This window comes from Hypanus sabinus, chromosome 12, assembly GCF_030144855.1.
Source record: "Hypanus sabinus isolate sHypSab1 chromosome 12, sHypSab1.hap1, whole genome shotgun sequence".
NCBI classification, from domain to species: domain Eukaryota; kingdom Metazoa; phylum Chordata; class Chondrichthyes; order Myliobatiformes; family Dasyatidae; genus Hypanus; species Hypanus sabinus.
In genome coordinates this window covers 17,841,671-17,853,995 of record NC_082717.1, presented here as the reverse complement: position 1 = coordinate 17,853,995, position 12,325 = coordinate 17,841,671, and positions in this window count along the sequence as shown.

The following is a 12,325-nucleotide window of genomic DNA, read 5'->3' as shown; positions in this document are numbered from 1 at the left end:
AGAACGCTAGGCCACCCTTAACAGGGACAGATCAACTGGGTCAGTGCACGATGGGTTGTAGGAATGTTTTCCACACTGATGCCAGAATCAGTGGCACTGATCTGGCACAATCCTGGCAGACAGTTTTAAGAAGGACACCTATTTACACCTATCTGCTGGAGGCGGCACGCTAGCATAGCGGTTAGCACAACACGTTATGGTACAGGTGACCTGGGTTCAATTCCCGTAGCTGCCTGTAAGACGTTTGTACGTTCTCCCCATGAATGCAAGGGTTTCCGCTGACTGCTTCATTTCCTCCCACAGTCCAAAGGTGTACCAGTTGGTAAGTTAATTGGTCATTGCTAATTATTCCATAATTAATTAGGAATAAATCAGGACATCTCAATAAGTAAATAAATGAACAAACAATAAATCAGTGCAATAAATGATATTAACACACAGTTGAAAAGATATGACGATGGTACAGGCACAATATACACACTCTTGCATAAAATCAGATGCAAAGCCTTTCTCTTTCAAACATCAATTAACCCCATCACTCAGAGTCTAGCTGGCAAGGAACTGAAAGGGCTCGAAGTAAATGGGGTCCTTTTGGTGTTCAATTGTAATCTTTAAGAGGAGTTTGGGTAGGTACATAGAGAGATCTGGTCTGAGTGAAGGTAGATAGGACAATGCAGAAGATCAGGTCAGCAAGATTTAGACGGGCCAAAGGCCCTGTTGCTGTGCTGTGCTGCTAATGACTCCAAGTCAATACCAATGGCCTGCAGCCTGTGAAGGAAGAAGGGGAAGGTAGATGCAGGAAACCCAGGACCATTGAATCAGATCCTGTAAGTACAGCAGAACAGTGCACCATTGCTCATCATTCCTTCCAGACTGTGGCATTGGCTTCTTAAAAATGGTGAGAAAAGGACACGGGACAGGTAGCATCAAAGTGCTCCTGAGAAATTCAAGAAGAAAATTAAGTAACACACGCAAAATGCTGGAGGAATTCAGCAGGCCAGGCAGCATCTGTGGAAAAGAGTACAGTCGATCTTTCAGGCCGAGATGCTGCCTGACCTGCTGAGTTCCTCCAGCATTTTGTGTGTGTTGCTTGGATCTCCAGCATCCGCTGATTTTCTCACATTTGTAGATCGAGGGGGGGTCCACTTTCTCGAGCACAATTGCAACATCTGCAACAGCTATGTGTGCTGGGGCCAGATCTTGTCCCCATCTCCTGTAGTTCAGCCTAAGCCCGAAAGGAATTCAGTTTCCGTGTGCCGCGAGGAGGCACTGCAGGAGGCTTCTGTTGGAGAGGCTATGCACTGGCAAGGTGTGGTGAACTACATATACCTGTCTGGACACGCCCCCTGCTGACTGCTCCTGTGACTCCTCCCACAGACCCCTGGATAAAGGTGATCGAGGCCTGAGCCCGGCCTCTCAGTCTCCAGGATGTAGTATGGTGGTCACTCACTGCCTGTTCCTTCTTCCAGTCAATAAAAGCCAATATCTCACCTTACGTCTCAGGTTGAGTTATTGATGGTGCATCAATTTTCAGGGAGGGACTTACACATTCAGCTCTGCTTTCTGCAAGACTGCCAGCCAGCGGTAGAAGCTGAAAACGAGAGTGACGAGCACTGCCCATTCCACTACCACACTAGACACGTCACAACAAGCATTTTGTCACCTGCATGCTACAAATGAACATAATATCAGAGTGCTTTCTGGGTAGATGACCCACAAGCAAAGCAAACAGTCGCATGTTTATTCCTCATCTCTCCATCTCTCATGTGTGTTATTCTTAGCCTCCCGGCTTCCCAGTACCACAAACATAAGAGAGCTTGTACTCCTTCCCCTCCCAGCACCTGACTTCCGCTCCTTCCCCTTTCTTTTCCAGTCCTGAAGGATCTCAGCTGAAACATCAAATATTTATTCCTTTCCACAAATACTGTCTGACCTACTGAGCTCCTCCAAGCATTTTATGTGTGTTGCACCATTGGAGATGCCTGTCACCACTATACCTGAAAACCCCAATGTTGGAAGTGAAATTAATAACTTAACATTCATGTGATTTATGAGAATGTCCCAGAGAAGCATATAAGAAATCATATGATGCTCCCAAAGGACTCAAAATTGAAAGTGTTGTGCATTTAATATTTCAGTAATATTTGAGTAATACTTTTTGATGAGCATTCTTTGTTGTCTACATAATGCAATACAGGTTATATATAAAAGTACGTAACAGGCATACGTTATTATACTGCCTTGTCATACATATGCACCTTGCTAAAGTAAAGAACAAACTAAGACCTGTTTTCCTGAGCTCCCTTCTTTCCCATCAAAATTCATTTTATGTTTCGGAGTTACAAAACATTACTGTGATGATGAGGACGGGAGAGAGGAAATATGAGAAAGAAGCCGGGACGAGGAGAGAAGCAAGGATCTAAGTAGATCCAGAGAAAAAAGCCAAGGTAAGGCAAAGAAAGGTACCCAAGGGTGCTGGAACCACCTCCTGCAGTCTCAGAGTCAACTCCTACAGCCACAACAGAGGAGGCCCCAGAGCAAGAGATAGTCTTCCAGCCTCTAGTCTCTCCTACCGTGCAGAATGATCCCCCTTGTCAGGAAGGACATTATCCCATAAGAACAAAAAATTCCCCACAGCAATTAGATCGTTAGACCTGAATGGGACAATTTAAAACTTACTATACTCTAGATGCCTATAATAGTAGTTGTATTATATAGAATATTGTATATATATATACTGCATATGTGAAAAGTATGTAAGTTGAGATGCATCCTATATTGAGTTGGAGTTTATAGCTATACAGGGAGGGGTGTTGTGTATTTAGTATTATAGTAATATTGTAAATATATCGTTTGATTAAGCATCCCTTGTTTGCTTACATAATGCATTACAGGTTAAATGCAAAAGTGCATAAATGAGATACATTATTACGCCACCTCATCATACGTACAATGGTGTCAGACAGTTTGTGAACCCTGTAGAATTTTTTTTCTATTTCTGCATAAATATGACCTAAAATGTGATCAGATCTTCGCATGTCCTAAAACTAGATAAAGAGAACTCAATTAAGTGAATAACACAAAAAACATTGTATTTGTTCATTTATTTATTGAGAAAAATAATCCAATATTGCATGTATTTGTTGAAACCTTTGCTTTCAGTAACTGGTGTGAACCCTTTGTACAGCAATAATTTCAACCAAATATTTCCAGTAACTGTTGATCAGTCCTGTATATCAGCCTGGAAGAATTTTAGGCCTTTCCTCCTTACAAAACTGCTTCAACTCTGGAATGTTCGTGGGCTTCCTTGCATAAACTGCTTGCTTCAGGTTCTTCCACAACATTTCTATAGGATTCAGGTCAGGACTTTGACTCGGCCATTCCAAAGCACAAATTTTCTTCTTTTTAAACCATTCTGTTGTTGATTTACTCTTGTCTTTTGGATCATTGTCTTGGTTGCATTATCCAACTTCAGGTGATGGACTACTACCCTGACATTCTCCTGTAAAACGTCTTGATACAATTTTGAATTAATTGTTCCCCGAACAATTGCAAGCTGTCCAGGCCCTGAGGCAGCAAAGCAGCTCCAAACCGTGATGCTCCTTCCACCGTGCTTTGCAGTTGCTGTGAGGTTTTGGTGTTGGTGTGCAGTGCCCTTGTCCCTCTAAACATAGCGAAGTGCTTTCTTGCCAAAAAGTTCAACTTTTGTCTCATCTGTCCACAGAACACTGTCCCAGAAGCATTGTAGAACATCCAGATGGTCTTCTGCAAACTTGAGATGTGCAGCAATGTTTTTTTTGGAGGGCAGTGGTTTCCTCCATGGGGTCCTTCCATGAACACCATTCTTGTTCAATGTTTTTCTTATAGTGGACATATGTACAGAGGTCTTCTGCATGTCTTTTGCTGTTACCCTTGGGTTCTTTTTCACCTCCTCCAGCATTGCACATTCTGCTCCTGATGGGATTCTTGCAGGATTCCCACTCCTAGGGAGAGTAGCAACAGTACTGAATTTCCTCCAACAGACTGGTGAACACTCAGGGCTTTAGAAATGCTTTAGTTGCCTTTTCCAACTTCATGCATCTCTACAATTCTTCTTCTAAGGTCCTCTGGAAGTTGTTTTGATCAAGGCATGGTGCGCATAAACAGATCTTTCTTGGGAAGAGCAGGCTCTGACTTTGTGTGTGTTTTTTATCGTGCAGGGCACCTCTACAACTCACACCTCCAATCTCATCTCATTGATTGGAACACCTAGCTCCAAATAGCTTTTGTAGAGGGCTTTACCCCAGAGGTTCACATACTTTTTCCAACAAATACATGTAATTTTAGATGATTTTTCTCAATGAATAATTGAATGTATAATGCTTTTGTGTTATTTATTTAATTGGATTCTCTTTCTCTAGTGTTAGGACTTAGGTGAAGCTCTGATCACATTTTAGGTCATACTTTTGCAGAAATAGAGAAAATTCTACAGCGTTCACAGACTTTCTAGCACCATTGTATGTGTCTCGCTCAAGTAAAGAACAAACAGTTCTGCTGGGCTCCGGTCTTGTCCTTTCAGTTACCAAACAGCACAAACATTGAAAGGAAGGGCAGAATATGATCAGAGTCCTGGTGAGGAATTAGAATCTTTCTGCAATGGTCACAGTGAGTCATTGAGTATGGGTGGAGGGGAATGGTGCAACAATGTTTTATTCACACAGGAAACAGTAAGAATAAACCAGGCACTTTCAGGCTGAGAGACCTTGACTTGTGGTTTGTCTCAGGGATCAGTTATGGAGCACCAGCTGTTCTCAATCTATATCAATGTTTTAGATGAAGGAGCTGAGCATAATTTATCAGGGTTACCTGATGATAGAAAGGTGAGAGAGACAGTGGGTCATGCGAAGGATGCAGCAAGACTTCAGGGGGTATAGAGAGGCTAAGTGAATAGGCATGGATGGATTTGTGGATATGTGAGCTTACTGCTTTCTTCGCTTCACTGGCGACTTCACCCATGCTGAGCTCAGCAATCTCATCAACTTTGCCTCCAGCTTCCACCCTGCCCTCAAGTTCACTTGGTCCACTTCGGACACATCTCTCCCCTTTCTCGATCTCTCTCTCCCTCTCCATCTCTGGAGACAGTGGACTTCACCCTCCACTGTGAAGTCACCTAGTTTGTCAGAAACAGAAAAGCAGAGTGTTAATGCCATAAGACTAAGAGACAAAGGAGAAGAATTAGGTTGTTCATCCCTTCAAGTCTGCTCTGCCACTCAGTGATGCCTGGTTATTATCCCTCTTAACCTCATTCTCTCTGTAACCTCAGACAACCTCCACCTTAAACATACCCAGTGACTTGGTCTCCACAGCTGTCTGTGGCAGTGAATTCCACAGATTCACCACCCTCTGGCTAAAGACTCTCCTCCTCACCTTTGTAATCAATTATTTTAATTGGGAAGGGCCTAAAAGGTGCTGAAGGATCTGAATGTCTTTGTACATGCATAGCAGTAAGTCACAGACAAGTACGGCAAGCAATTAGGAAGACAGATATATAATGGTGGAATATACGATTGTCTTTATGGCAATTTATTTGAGTACAAGAGTAAAGGTGAATTACTGTCATTATATAATGTCCCAGTGTGCCTGCACTTGGAATATTGTGTACAGACATGATGGTGCGCTGTTTGCTGAGCTTGGCAATTAACTTGCAGATGTTTCATCTCCAGTTGACGTGACGTCCTCAGTGTGCAGTCGTTGGCATTTCTCTCTGGGAACGCTTGTGTCTATATAGGCCCCCTTTTCACTTGCCATAGTCTGGATTGGCTACCCCTTCAGTTGGCCTTTGAATTCTATTGGCTCGTGTTTCTTTGGTCCTTAGGGTTTCATAGATGGTGTCTAGGTCAATATGTTTGTTTGCAGAGTTACCAGAAGAGAACCACACTTCTAAAAATTCTCACGCCTGCTTCGTGTTTATCTGTGCCAGAACCTCCGCAGTGTCCCTGTTAAAGTGTCGCTCTTCTCGGTCTTCGGGTGCCAAGGTCAGTGACAGTGGATCATGTCTCTGTACCCCTGGTTTGTGTTCCTGTAAGTTAGTGGTCACCAACCTTTTTAAGCCCAAGATCCCCTACATCGGCCTTAGTGAAAGGCGAGATCGACCCCAGATCGATTAGTTACACGCATGCACGGGGCAGAAAGGACCGGAAGTAAAACCCCGCAACCCAGAAGTAGAAATAATGTATAAACACCGGGGTAATGTATATCCACCCTTTTTTTGCACCACGGACCCGTTTAATATTGACAACATTCTTGCGGACTGGCTGACAGTGGGGAGGGGGTGGGGGGAAGTGTTAAACACGACCGGAATACAGCGATACTCGAAGTAGGTTCCTTATGTCCAGTCTATTCTGCAATTTAGTTTTCGCGCTCTTGGCACTTAGCTTCTGTCCTGCGCTGCTCACGTTTTTCCGCTGATAAAACTCAACAGGTTTGTCTTTAAGTGCAGGGTACTTGGACTCAAGGTGCTGAAGCAGTTTTGAGGGCTTTATTGCCTCATTAGAAAGCCTCCCGCCCGCCTGCTGCCAGACGCCTTGGCCAAGTGCGGTGGCTCGTGGGTGGGGTGAGAGGACAAGGTCAAGGCCGGAGGTCCCTGTGCCGGGGCCACAGCGGTCACAGTCCGGAGAGAGTCAGCAACCAAGCGAGGAGTGCGACAGGGCACCCGACGCCCTTGTAGGATCTATCGGCCTACAAAAGTCTGTTTCAGTCGATTGCAGCGAAGGTAGCTGCTCTGATACTTACGAAACCCTGAGCCCGATTTAGGTCATCTGCAAATATTTTAGCACTGGGTTCCCCACAAACATTCAGTGTGCTAAACAGGTTTACAGCCCATCTGTCCGTGCTCCGGGCCGGTACCAATGGCACTTCCCACCGGCCGCGCGAGGCCAACCAGTCATCCCTGGCGCGAGGGTACCTCATGTGTATTCAAGTTCAACAGTCGCCGTGACAGGGAATGAGGAAAGGTGCAGCTGACTCATATTGTTTCCTCGTGGCTCGGGGGTTGGGGACCATTGAACTACACTGTGTAGTGCGGGGGAGCTACACGCATGCACACTGGGCAGAAAGAACGGAACTAAAACCCCACAACCTGGAAACAATCTCTCAACAGTATTTGTGTACTTATTTTTCTTTTTTTTTTGGGGATCTGCTGGGAAAGTCTCGAAGATTGACCAGTCGATTGCTACTGTAAATGATTTGAGAGCTTACTTCCTGTCTGGCTAACGTAGTTCTTGTTGCCACAGGCGATCCCATACATCACAGGGCTTTGGTCCGTTGTCTTTACTGGTTCCTTGGTTGTTGAGATGAGCTTCCTTAAAGTTGCCATTGGTTTGTAACCAATTGTGATACTGTGCAGTTTGAGCAGTCCATGTACAGGGCTGGGGTCTCCTTGCCAAATGAAGGATAAATTTGCCAAGAGCACAATGTTCTGCCGAACTAACTCCTGAGATAAAAATGCTTAACCAGCCTAGGCCAGGTGTTCTGAAATTTAGAAGAAAGATGGTCGTCTCACTGAGGGCAAGGCTAGATGGTGTATTGGAAGGAAAATGTTTCCTCTCATTCTTGGAGTCAAGATACTCACGACTAAGATCAGATGAAATTCTTCACCCAAAGGATGGTGACTTTTTGTAATTTTTCACTGAGGGAGTGGAGGCTCAATTGCTTGATACATTCAAGGCAGATATCCACAGGCTTTAGATATTAAGGCAATATATGATTATTTCAAGCTGGAATAAAAGATTAGCACAGACATTATTGAATGGGAGGGCAAGTATAAAGGCTGTTCCTATTTCTGTTTCTTAAGCTCTTGTCTATTACCTTGAAGGGAAAGACTTTGACCATGCACTGCAACTGGCAACTTGAAAGTAATTGCAAGAAATTTTCTCCTGTTTGTAAATGACTCTGAATCAATGGTATATGAATGCAGTGTTCCGGAACCAAGCCAGCAAAAGGTCCAGTGTGATTATGACCAAGGCTTACTGGATGCTTTTAGAGAATATGTCTAGACTTGTGTGAAAAAAGAGAGTAAACATTTCCTGATATTGGTCAATAGTAACTCAGAATAGATTGAAACGAAGAGCATGTTTCCATGTATCACCACTGAACAAACAAGGACTGTTTTGAGGTCTATATATGCATTTCACAGAGTACCTTCAAAGGCACAAAGGTTCAAGGGTTCATTTATTATCAAAGTATACAACTCAGAAATTCTTCAATTCCGCAGGTAGCCATGAAACCAAGAAAGAAAAGAAAGGCAGCACGGTCGTCAACCCTGAAATCCCACTCCCCACAAAAGACAACGAACAAAGCAGCTGTGCAGGTTGACTCTGTGGTTAAGAAGGCGTATGGTGTATCAGCCTTCATCAATCGTGGAATTGAATTTAGGAGCCGAGAGGTAATGTTGCAGCTATGTAGGGCGCTGGTCAGACCCCACTTGGAGTACTGTGCTCAATTCTGGTCGCCTCACTACAGGAAGGATGTGGAACCCATAGAAAAGGTGCAGAGGAGATTTGCAAGGATGGTGCCTGGATTGGGGAGCACGCCTTATGAGAATAGGTTGAGTGAACTCGGCCTTTTCTCCTTGGAGCAGCAGAGGATGAGAAGTGACCTGATAGAGGTGTACAAAATGATGAGAGGCATTGATCGTGTGGATATTCAGAGGCTTTTTCCCAGGGCTGAAATGGTTGCCACAAGAGGACACAGATTTAAGGTGCTGGGGAGTAGGTACAGAGGAGACGCCAGGGGTAAGTTTTTTACTCAGAGAGTGGTGAGTGTGTGGAATGGGTTGCTGGCAATGGTGGTGGAGGTGGATACGACAGGGTCTTTTAAAAGACTTTTGGATTAGTACATGGAGCTTAGAAAAATAGAGGGTTATGGGTAAGCCCAGTAATTTCTAAGGTAGGGACATGTTCGGCACAACTTTGTGGGCCGAAAGGCCTGTATTGTGCTGTAGGTTTTCTATGTTTCTATGGTTCTAAAATGGACAGGCACATCAATACTTAAATCCCCCTCCACACACAAAAAAATTAACGAAACAGATCAGGCACATTGACCCCCAAAGCCCTCCTCAAAAGTTTGCTTCTAAAAATGTTCTCCCTTCCCTTCTTCATTTGATCAGGATCAAAATCAAGTTTATTAGCACTGATATCTGTCATCAAATGTGTTGTTTTATAAAAGAGCTATAAATTTTACACACACACACACACACACACACACACACACACGCACATTTGTCGACATCAGCAGAGGGAAACCAGAGGTCCATGAGCCAGTCCTCATTGGAGGATCAGAGGCAGAGAGGGTCAGCAATGTTAAATTCCCAGGTGTTGCAATTTCAGAGGACCTGTCCTGGACCCCACAATTGCGAAGAAAGCACAGCACAGCCTCTACTTCCTTAGGAGTCTGAGGAGATTCGGCGTAATATCTAAAGCTTTGACAAACTTCTATAGATGTGTAGTGGAGAGTATACTGATTGGCTGCATCATGGTCTGGTATAGAAACACCAATGCTTGTGCCCAGGAAAGTCAGACAAAAGGCTTTGGGTTCAACATTGTACATCCGAGGTAAAGCCCTCCCAACTGTTGAGCATATCTTCATGAAACCCTATCATAGGAAAGCAGCATCCACCATCAGAGATCCCCACTAGCCAAGTTATGCTCTCTTTTAGCGGCTGCCATCAGGTAGAAGGTACAAAAACTCAGGACTCACACCACCAGGTTCAAGAACAGATACTACCCCTCAGCCATCAGGCTCCTGAACAAAAGGGGTTAACTTCACTCACTTGCCTATCCATTGAGATGTTCCTACAACCAATGATCTCACTTTAAGGACACTTTATCTCATTATCCCATGCACTCATTATTTATTGCTATTTATTTATATTTGCATTTGCATGGTTTGATGTTTTCTGAATGGCTAATGAACATGTGAACACTATCTTTGCTATTTTTTGTACTACATATCTACTTCTAAAAGGGCATGCCCTGGGTGGCGAGGGTCCTTCGTGACAGATATAGCATTCCAGAGGCACGATCTGTTGAAGATGAGTGGGAAGAGTTGTGATCATGAAGGAGCTTGATGAGTCTGCACCCTCTGCAGCCTCTTTCGATCCTCCACAAAGATAGGAGTCGCCACCTCAGGCTCAGCGGCAATTAGCCAGAATGTTCGGTGCTGTACATCTGACGAAGGAACAAAACCTTCACTGAGTTCATATTCAAAAATAAACAATCCAAAAGTTGGTTCAAAGCCAAAATCTGGAGGGAGATCAGGAATACTCCGAAATCCATTTACTAGACTAAATATCACATTGTTATTGAATAAGCAGGTCTCATTATGGTTTTAGGAAGAAAAAGGTTCTCTTACGTGTGTTCAGAGAGGCAGCTTGGTGGAACACCCCTTCTCTGGCTGGTGAGTCTGGGGAATTCATTGCCACAGACCACTGTGGAGGCCAAGCTATTGGGTATAATTAAAGTGGAGGTTGATATTTTCTTGATTAGTAAGCAAGTCAAAGATTATGGGAACAAGGCAGAAGAATGTGGTTGAGAGGGATAATAAATCAGCCATGATAGAATGGTGACACAGACTCGATGGGCCAAATGGCCTAATTCTGCTTCTGTATGATGTGGTGTTTATATTATGATCCTTTTGATCAGGAGAGTCATGCGCCTGCTTTGCAGGAAGGTAACAATTTCAACAACAATCTTCCAACTGAGTCTCAACATGTAAATAATTTAATAGAAGAGTACAACATAAGAACAGGCCCTTTGGCCCACGGTAGTAATTATTCAGTCTTTCAAACAGCATCGCCTTTTTGAATAAAAGTAAAGCACTTTTAAAGGCATTAGCTTTATCAGGCAGTGCTAATTCCAGTGAGGGCACAAGTGCATTGTACAGTCAATCGCTGTGCAGCTAGCCAAGAAGCTTTGAAGGGTTTCAACAACCTAATAACTTGTGTCTGCCCAAGTTCCATTTGTGTCCTGCTGAGTACATTGAAAATTTCATCACTCCCGGTTTCAGGCTTCAGATCACCTTCGTGAATTAGACTATAAGATTTAGGAGCAAAATTATACCAGTCAGCACATTGAGACTGCTCTGCCTTTCAATCATAGCCATAGTTTTCACTCCCACTCTTTTGCCTTTTTGTTATAACCCTTAACCCCTTTTACCAATCAATCTCTGCTTTAAATACACCCAATGACTTTGTTTCCCAGTCCTCTGTGCCCTCAAGTTTCACCACCCTTTGGCTGAAAAACTTCCTCCTCATCTCGATTCTAAAGGGGCACCCCTTTATTCTGAGGCTGTGCCCTCGGATCATACATCCTCCCTGCCTCCACTGGATCCAGGCCTCTCAGTATGTGGTTGGTTTCAAAGGGATTCCCCCTCTTATCCTTTTGGAGTTTATTCACAATACCTTGCTGTTGGTTCAAGGATTAAAATCTCCACCATTCAGTCAACCTGCTAAGCTCCAGTGCATTTCAAATCTCTGCTATTATGATCATTCTCTTGCTTTATTTACCAGTTTCTTGTCACTAATCAACAGCACATTCTTCCCGTCACTAGAGGGCATGTGCAGCTGACAGCAGTGTAATCACAGATTCGCAAGCATTTGAGTAAACCTTTCAGGAGAAAGAAGACCCACTCTGACAATGCTAAGGCCATCTCACGCATCAACTATCAGCTCAGATTCCAGCAAGTATACAACATCCAGAATTAAGACTAAACAATACCACCGAACAGTCCTCAGCCTTGAAGAACAGATGACCCCATAAGAAATTTGCTATTACTCTTAGATAGATTACCATTAATGTGCGGATTTTCCACATTATTGGCAATCTGCCAAGAACTGTAACATCAGAGAGCATAATTTGGGTAGGCAAGACACACTGCTCTTTATTTGGTGCTGGGTATTTCCAGCACTTTCTGTTTCTGCTTGCGATTTCCAACATCTGCAGTTACTTTTATTTTTGGTTGAGATAAAGAGGTCAGAAGTGTATCACGGGGAAGGTTGGTAAGCTTATCAGGAGGGAGAGGTGGGGCAACATAGTCCACCGAGCATTGTGGGTAGGCTTTGTTGGCGCCACAATGTGCGGTGCCTCTTGCAGGCTGCCCCCAGCACACCTTTGGGTGCGTTGGTTGTTGACGCAAATGACGCATTTCACTGTTTCAATCTACGTGCAATGAATATGTTTGAATCATGAATCTTAAAGCTTGCACCTCGAGTTAGATCGAGAAGGCATGTGACAGAAAAAAGGAGAGCTAAGTTTCTATTGTGTGTGCCAAAGCCTTCCTACGTGCAGAT